General features: G+C 39.6%; 1 protein-coding gene across 3 annotated transcripts in view; it reads left to right on the top strand.

Moving 5' to 3' along the window:
* The first annotated feature begins 546 nt into the window (after positions 1–546).
* fhdc1 (FH2 domain containing 1) overlaps positions 547–9,450 on the top strand; it is a 27,383-nt gene continuing 18,479 nt past the window's right edge. For all 3 annotated transcript variants that reach the window (XM_005929250.3, XM_005929248.3, XM_005929249.3), the window contains exon 1: positions 547–961. The gene's annotated coding sequence lies outside the window, so the exon portion shown is untranslated. The remainder of the gene's footprint in view (positions 962–9,450) is intronic.

Raw genomic sequence — 9,450 nt, 5'->3', positions numbered from 1 at the left:
TAAATGGCACTCGTCATCAGAAAGGTTGCCTACCCCTGGTTTAAAGTATTCATAGTGTAAATACAAAAAACAAAAACAAATAAATCATAGGCAGCTAAATAACAAAAGGTTTGAATTAAAGATAGTGTTACAGGTGTGCAGATTGATCGAAATGTTGACAGTATCGATACCAATCCTGGTTTTAAACATGAACTATGAAAAATGTCTCTACCGTTTTTTGTTGACTGTCATGTCTATTTTATTTAAATAACACGCTAAAAACAGAAGCTGAGCCAGAGTTTAGAGACAGGTACTTTTACACTCCAGGTCTCCCCCCGAAAAAAGAAGAAAAAAACACGTTTCAAAATACACCAAAAACTGAAACGTGGTTTTGTTGTGTTAACTAATTATTTTTATAGGTATATATCACCACTGGTGATTTTGTGGTCATTAAAACGTGTTCAGGGTTTACAAATTAATGATGAATCATGACACACAGATCTCCCCTACATAAGCTGCCTTTATAGGTTAAAAGTATCAGCAACACTGATCCTGGCTTTACTTACACGTAAATAAGAATAACAGCGCCAAACGCGGGGAGGTTTAATGTTGCATAAATACATGTTACGCTCCACCTGTGCTCACGCCTAATTAAACATACCCACTTATACCCAGCTCCTCACCTAGCCCACCTTCAGCGCTGTTTTCCGCCTTGTGATTGCACCAGTGCTCACACGCTAGCGCGCGCGAGGAGGGTGAGCGGCACGTGCATGCGCCCGTTCCACCTGGCCCAATCACGTACGAGGAAGCTGAGAGCAGCGCTACAGTCTGCCGCTGCTGCCGTGGAGCCTCGCATTGACCCGCAGCTCGGCCAGCAGCTCACCTGACAGGGCTGACAGCCCGAGAAGACCACGCAAGATTTTCTCCTCTGAAAAGTATCTTTCGCTAACACCAACGGCGTCGGAGCCCTGTCGTCCGTCCGGTGAGTCAAGCGGGACGGTAACCGCCGCATCATCACGCTCTGTGTGTGTATGTGTTATGTGTTTGTGAATGTGCGGTGTGTAACTCAGGTGTGGAGAGTCGTTGCACCGTGAGGAAGCATTTTAGTGAGGCGATGAGCGTTTAACCTTCCTGCTCTTTTGTGGGGGTTTTCTCTGAGGTGTCAGTCGAGGTGTTCTGCAATGCAGTCCAGGTCCAAAATTACATCATTTTGGTGATTTGGTGTAGTTCAAGCCCTGAATCTGTTGCTTTGCTGTGCATAAACGTCATGACTGTGTATCTCAGTATTTCTCTGTAGGACTTGACAGCATCAGTTTAAAATAAATAAATAAATAAAAAATACTTAGAAATGCTTGCTACATTACATTTCATTTTTCCTCCATAAAGAAAAGTAGTTAAAGTTCTCCATTTAAACTATTTGAAAAGTTTCTTTATACAAGAGTGTAAAATACTCATGATTTTTAATTAAAACCAGGAAGTAACCTATCACAAAATTAAAATGTAAACAAATATGATTAGTGTGTAGTGCTCCTTTGGGGCTTTTGCATTTCCTGAAACTTTGTGCCAAAGTACAGATATATTGATTATAGCTTATATGCATATAGAGTGTGTGTTACTACTGGAGTAAAAACAAGTGTTTCACCAGCACAAGCTAATCCAACATGTAAGTCAGTGCTGGTTTTGTCTCAGCCCCTGCTTTCCTTGGCTTTTGTACACTGCTATCCATGCCCAGATGAGTTAGTGGAGTCCATTCAAGTGCTGGGAACAATACCCTTCAGAGGGGGGGGGGGGGGTAAAGGGGTGTCTCCTTGGGTCAGGTCAAGGGGGGGTGGGTCGCCCCCCGGGTTGCTGTGGAGGCAGAGAGTAACATGGAAAACTCAATGCTCTGACGTCAGCCCGAGGAGGAAGATATTTAAGGGGGTTTGATTTATTTGTGTGGGAGCAGGAGAGGGGGCTGAATAGTTGGTGGCAACTCGGGTCCCAAACATGCCCAAATCTGTTAGCTGTGAGCTGTCTAATACAGGAAAAGAGCTCAAAATGAAATTAAAGGCAAGGAAGAGTGCCACGCCTTTCACAGTGCACCTCTAAGTGTTCAGAGTGGGTAATGTCAGCCGTATGCATGTGTACCTGTGGGTAGTCTTTCCCAGGTATTAAAATGTATCCTAATGAAGCCAGCTCAAGTGTCTTGGTGCCCCTGGGTAAACACTTTCCTCACTGCCGTGTAAACATGTTTGCATTCCCTTCATGTTAAAACCTACTGTTGTCTCTATGGTGACCTGAACACCTGCTTTATTTGTCACCTTTTGTACACCCGATTCTCACTCAGGATGTGTTGGTTAAGGCCTAGTTTCCTCCAAAATCATACACAAAATAATGTGATTAATGCTTAAGCTTCTGTGGCAGTCAGTGAAGCCAAGCGGTGCAGCGAGATTTGCTTAAAGCCGATCTTGGCACAAGCCTCATATTGCTGAAGCAACAACTGGAGCCCAGAGCCAGAGAAGATAGACAGGCGGTTGCCTGCTGCAGGCCAGACACTGAACACCTGTTAACAAAAGAACAAACGCGAGATGAATAAAGCTCTTCTCGCTTTTTATTTTTTTTATTTTTTTTAAATCTGCAGCCTCACAGACGGTGTATCCCGTGCCATCTCATCCCTCCATTAGTGTCACTATCCTGCCTGAGTAGGTTTTGGTTTCACCTGGGTTTCTCTTCCCTCTGTATTTTTTATTAGGTTAGATTCGGGGCTTGTTTTGTGATAGGATGTGTATTGTTGTTCTGGAAAATTCCCTCTGAGGAATCTTTGGCCATGCTTTGTCATCATTAAGGCTTTATTTTCTAGTAAAAATTCTGTTCTGTTTGTAAAGAAATCATTGCATCTACATTGCCATTTATTGCAAAACTAACAGAAAAACAGAAATTAAATACTTGCATGCAGACTGCAGCCAGAACCTCACAGATTTGAAGCAGAAATTCCTTCATAAATACTGACGTGGTTGCTGCAGGGCTGGGGTTTAACTGCAAGATGACTTTGGAGCTTGGTTTTATATTGGAATAAAAGCAGAATACAACCAACAACTAAGTTCCCCAATGCAAAGAGACATGTTGCAGGCAAGTTGCTCTCATTAGCAACTTGTCTGCATTTATAAATTAGACTGCACTTATTTGCAAATCTTCACCTATCTGTTTAACAGTGACTGCAACTGTTTGGAGACGGGTTGCCTCGCACTTGACGACCTGTGCAATCGCCCTGTGATCGGAAGGGATTGCACAAGGAGGCCGCTGTCCTTTTTTTTTTACTATAGTGAGTCAATGTGGAGAAAGGCTCGGGTATAGTGAAATATCTCAGTGGTGTCATGCCAGTCCTATTAATTATAACCAGAGATATTGTAAAGCAATGACATGAAAGTCATATTGAAATACAAAGTAGACTTTTGTAATGCCAAAGTTGCTCCCTCAGACCCAATCACCAACTTATAACTGGTGAACAAGGACTCGCATCATCCAAGCCAGCATGGCAGCTGAAGTTCATGACAGTTTCAGTTATTGTAGCAAAGATCTTTTTCTTGGGTATCACTGTCCATCGTGTGAATGAGCACAGCATTTGTTCAGTGCCATGGTGCGATGGGGACAGGCGCTGATTTTGTGTGTAACATTAATGAATCTGTAATCGTATAGAATAAATATAAAATTGAGAGAACAGCTTTTTTTTTGAGCCTCGTTTTTAAATCAGATTTGACTTGTGAGTCAATATGTGCTGTTTTACAGCTTGTTTTACAGTAGTCACCAAGACTTTTAGTCATTCATATAGATGATGGTATGGTGTAAGTTGCACAAATTAACCGTGGAGATGGCTGCTTATCTTTTTTTTTTTAGTTTAACTTTTTGTCCACTCACTAAATTGCCTGAAGATGAAATTTAGCTCAAGAAAACATCTATTACCCAAGTAGATCTTTTTAAAAAGCCTTTGTACAAATAGCACAAATACTTAATCCGAAATATCAACAGTGCTGCAAATTAATCACCGAGTCCATTATTAATTTCAGCAGTAGTAGAAATGGTGCTAAGTTTGAGTCTGATGTGTCGAACGCTCTGGTACACATACTAAATGAGGTGTTGGTCCAAACATGTTCTGCTTGGCTGGTTATTAAGAGGATTGGCACAGATTTTTTTTGTTTGTTTGAGATTTAGCACTGGTATTACTGCTGGTTATATGATTAAATGAATTCCCTCCGGAGTTGCAGGTTAGCTGACAGGTGTGGTACCACCAGTTCCACAGCCAGGATACTCATTCATATTGGTCTTAACTGAAGCCTGCTTAAACAGTAATTGACAGAGGCACCTCGCGTGCTCTGCAACTGGCAGCTTTAATCTTTAAAATCTGAAAACCTCGTTTCAGTGGCAGGCTGCTATTAGCAGATTTGTGCTAAGCTAGGGGGATATGTTGTGTTTTGGGCTGCTGTAGGTGTTTGTGGTACACAGTGAAGGGAAGACAGTTACAAGGTTAATTTGAGGTTTGGCATCCAAAGTTAAGATATATTTATACTAGGCTGTTGTCTTCAGCCACGAAGTGATTTGGAGTTGATGTAAGCTGTAATATAATTCGTGACGCTGTTGGCAATCCTTGTGTTTCACCCATTTACAGCTTTAAAGTGCAAAATCATTTCTCCTAGCTGTCACCAGGCTAGCGCTGTTTCTCAGTGCAGCAGAGACAATGAAAACAAAGGCTTTAAACATGCAGGGAGGCTTTTCTATTGTTGTCCATGACTGATCTGTTTGAGATAGATTTGTCAATAATTACAAAGAAGATTATTTTGGCTGCTGGCAAAGGAAATGAAGCCGGATCGAAAAACACATTCACTGACTAAGTAGTTTTTAGAAGACAAAAATAAAACGGAGTCCCTCTTACAAATCAAACATTTCATTCATGATTCCTAAAAAACAAATGGTCAGTACACTTCTTTTCCTCAGTGCCAGGCTCAAAAACTATTTCACCAACATGATTTAATAATGTGTCTTAACTATAATATTACATTTGCCTGACTTTTGGTCAAGTCACTGTTACTGTTATTTGATATAATAAAGCAGCTGCCTAAGTCGGATAGCCAGTGTTGAAGTACAAAAGTCTTGAAGACCCGTGTTTCTTTCTGTTTTGCTTTCAAGGAGTCAGACTTTATTTTATTTTATTTTTTTATAGAAAGGTCTTTAGCAAAAGCTCTCCACGCTTTGTGAAGTTTTCCTTTGGACATTGACAGCTTTTTCACCAATTTTCAGTCCAGTCCTTAAATGTGACATTTTCATAGGAATGGTTTTTGTGGCTATTAAGCCACCTAACACCGACCTATGAATCATTCAAGCATGAAAAAGGCTCCAAACCGAAGGGATTGACAAGTGTTGTGTTTACACATAGTAGACAAAGAATAGTTTAGGCACTTTGTTACTAGCAGCCTTTCACAAAAACACAAAAATGTATCATCAGATTTAGATCCACCATGTAATACTGTGTGAGAAGCATCAACTTTTTCAGCTTTCAGCGTGACAATGGTAAATGGACTGATTATTATTTAGCAGAGTACTCAAAACGCTCTATACAACATGTCACATTCACCCATTCACACAAGCACTTTCTTCTAAGCTTTTAGTGCTTCCTAGCTAACATTCATACACAGTCATACTCCGATGGATGTATCGGAGAGCAATTTGGTGTTAGTATCTTGCCCAAGGAAACTTGACATGCAGACTGGAAGAGCCAGGTATTGAACCACTAACCTTTCGATAAGTAGATGACCTGCTCCACCTCCTGAGCTACAGCTCATCCCAAATACACTGCCAACACAGTAAACACATACCTGGATATAAAAACACACAGTGGAACGCCATCAGTCATGGGTTGGTTTCCTCACCATTACTGAAGCAGTGAACATATTGGCAGTGAACAGAACAAAAGGCAGCCAACATCCAAATAAGAGCTTCAGAAGTCCTTCAAGAAGCCTGGAGAACTTTTCCTGAAGACTACTTAAAGAAATCTTTTGTTTATTTTCTGGATGTAGCATTTGTGTAAAAGTCTGTTGCTTTTCAAACCAGTTGTTTGTTGTGATCACCATTTGATGCTCACTTTTGTTCCTGGGAGAAGAGAGGCACTGAAGGTTTGTTTGTTTTAAGGTTAGGATCTGACATTTGTCATAAAAACATGTACAACATGAAAAAAAGTTGTGTGGAGTGAGTTTGGTATTTCAGTTGTCACCATGTCACAGGTAGTATTTGGACCACAGGCCTTATAAAAGATGGACAAAGCTACTGAGATGTCACCTATTGGTTTCTGAAATCCTGTTTTGAGCGTTTTCACCATCACTGCCTTGGTTTCAGAAGAACAGATGTGATGAGGAGGGGTGTGTCTGACTGCGGAACTGCATGCTCATTGATACCTTGGATAGTCTGTTTTTTTTTGGAAACCTAGTATGACAGAGATTTGTAAAATAATTCTTAACATTTTATTCAGTATTGAGCCCATAAGCTCACACACTTGGCCAAGAAAGAACACCACTTTTGTCATAATTTCTTTTTTTTTTAGTTATATAAAATTTAACCTAAATGTTTAAAACTAATAAAATCTTAAATCTTCAAGTTTAGTGCCTATTTTATCTTTAACTCTTATGATTAAAACAAAAATATGAAAATTGATTATTTAACGTCTTCAAGAAACAACTTCTTTGCATTGCTGCTGTTGTAGGATAGTGGCTGTAGTGCTAAGGAATTACAACTTATTGGCACATGTCTTAGTTTTTTTTTTTTTTTAAGCTAGAAGTAGCTTTTGTGTGTTAGACCTCTGCAGTGTCCTTATGTGGAAAAAAATTACATTTCACTATATTTAGTATAAATTTTTCATTTGACACAGATTGTCAGCAAAGGTTCTATGTTTAAAAAACACTGGTAAAAAAATCTGCTTTCAAGTGCATTTCCCCCATCTTTAACATACAGCGTATTAGTGAAAAGCTCTGTGAAATTACAAGAGCCATTTTTCCTAGAAAAAGGAGCTCATTCATTGATGTGAGCTTGCAGCTTCTTTATATGACTCATTAAACTTAACTGTGTAGCAGCAAAGCACAATGTCATAACTCTTGAAGTGATCATTAATCAGAACTTTATGTGCTACAAATAGCTCACTAAGTGTTTTGTGCTTTCCTGACTGTATTTAATAACTCAGAAACCCACAAAGCTGTTGTTTCAGGTTCATTCACACTGATAGCACTTGCTAACTACAGCCAATTCATTGCCCCTGTAGGTGTGCCCTTTGTAAGAATGAGCTGTTGCTGGTTTTGGTACGGTTACAGAAAGACAAGATGAACATTACAATGACCTGTAACCAACAGCTTTTCTTGGTGCTCAAATGTGAGTAGAGACAGGATGGAAAAAAAGGATGTTTACTAGTGGCGATATTGCATCAATACAATGACTTTAAATATGAATATTTTATAAAATGAAATATATATATTTATCTGAGAATACTATGAATAAGAGGGCTCACCTCAGCTAATAGCAGACAACCTTTCTGCAAACTTGCTGTATTATCAGAAACAGATTCAATGTAATTGCCAACTTGACTCCATTCAATTGCAAGCTGATATCAGACTTACTCTGTCTTACTGCAACATTTATGGCAGGTTTTAGTGAAATCGTTCATTTTGTAGCAAAAAATATCTGACTGAGATAATTTTATGTTATTAGATAAAATACATATTGAAATTTTTAACTTTAAGGTGACAAATTGTAATTTGCATTCCTGCAATACACAGCATATTGCAGAATGTTAAAAATTGCAGTGATATTACACCATGAGTCAATTGTATGCCAGCTTTGTGTCACGTTTATGGGAGCATCCAGGACGTTTCCTTTAAGGATTAAACCAACACTGAGGATTGAGCAGGTGTTTTTCATCGGTTTAGAAGACTGAGGTTCACTCTGGGCTTAAGAAACATTCTCCCCATTCCCTGCTTCTTCACGTCAGTAAAGTTGCATATCTAGAGATGGGATGGAGTAGATAAAATGGCAACATAAGCTTACTGGTGAGCAGCAGTAGGTTAATATTCTGACCTGAAGCAGATTCACTTGCACTGGTGCGATCCAAGTTCAGCAGTGTTGTGGGTTTAGCCTCACATGGCATGAGGTGGCACGCGGTACCTTGGCCTAACTACTCTCTAGACAAATTGAACTGTGAAATAATCTCCTCCAAACCGCTTGTTTCAGATTTGAGAGGAAAGTGCTGCGTTCTGTTTGAGCTATGTTAATCCACTGTACAGACTCTGTAACACGTTGTTGTTTGTTTCAGGCACCAATACATCACCCAACTTATTCACATCAGTTTTGGGGTGATTATTTCTTTTAACTGATTTAATAATGGTTGATTAATAAGACTAAATGCTTGTAAATGAATTAAATAGCATTTCAGTTCTGTACATGTTGCTTCTTTTGTTATTAATATGTCACTAAACCATTAGTTTACCCAGGTGAGCTGACTCTGGGTCAGCATCTTTGAGATGCTCAGGACAGCAGCAGCTAGACTGGAAGAGAACTTACTTTATTCACGGTGGTATAAATAATTCACTCAGTCAGATTCTGAGGCTTACTTAGAAAATGTAGACATTGAGGTACAAGCAGGCAATCTGTGAAAATATTTGATAAGTCCAGGATTTCCTGAATAATAGGTTCCTTGTTCAGTGTATGCCAGTTAGTTTATTCTGGTGACATGGGAGGTGGTTCATTTGTGTGTTATGCAACCAGGCACGAGGTCACAAAGGTCTGGCTATTCATCCGATATTTCATATTTTATCTTTACAACAAACTTCAAGAAGAGCAATTAATATAAAGACGAGACACACTGCACAGTTTATTTGATATGCCACCCTTTTGTTTGAGGATGAGACCGGTGGCTTCATGTGATTTATGAGACGGAGCAGGTTTTTTAAATTTTTTTTATTGCTTGACTACATCACTGATGCTGCTGCAGTCAGTCACCTTCAAAATCCAGAGCTGCGGTCGCTTGGCTGTTTCTGTTCTAAACGGTGTCTTTTCATATTGTCTGTGTGTGAAACGAGAAGTTTTGACAGCTCTTTTGTGCTTGGTATCCGAGCAATAGTTGCCTCGTCACTGTGTGTTTGTGCAAGCTATGTTCCTGTGTGCTGTTGCTACAGCATGCTTAACTCCCACTCTGGTCTGTGTCCTCCTTATTGCAAGCGACGCATGGAAATCAGAGCGATAAGCCAGCATCGTGAGTTTCAAAATAAACACAATGTCCTTTTCAGCTACAAGATAAAAACAGATGCTTGCTATAGAAGCACGCAGAACAAGCTCTGAATTCAATGTGTGTATATTTGTTTATATTAATTGCTGTTTTGCTATTGAAAATTAATTAATAATTTACCTCCAGGGACCAAAAAGAGGCTGAGACGTTGTAGAGCAAAGAAGTGTGGCAGAGAC

The sequence above is a fragment of the Haplochromis burtoni genome, unplaced genomic scaffold (assembly GCF_018398535.1).
Source record: "Haplochromis burtoni strain Fernald_Lab_line unplaced genomic scaffold, NCSU_Asbu1 Contig_122, whole genome shotgun sequence".
Classification (NCBI taxonomy): Eukaryota; Metazoa; Chordata; class Actinopteri; order Cichliformes; family Cichlidae; genus Haplochromis; species Haplochromis burtoni.
Note: the sequence above shows the minus strand (reverse complement) of the source record. Positions and strands in the feature narration are given on the sequence as shown.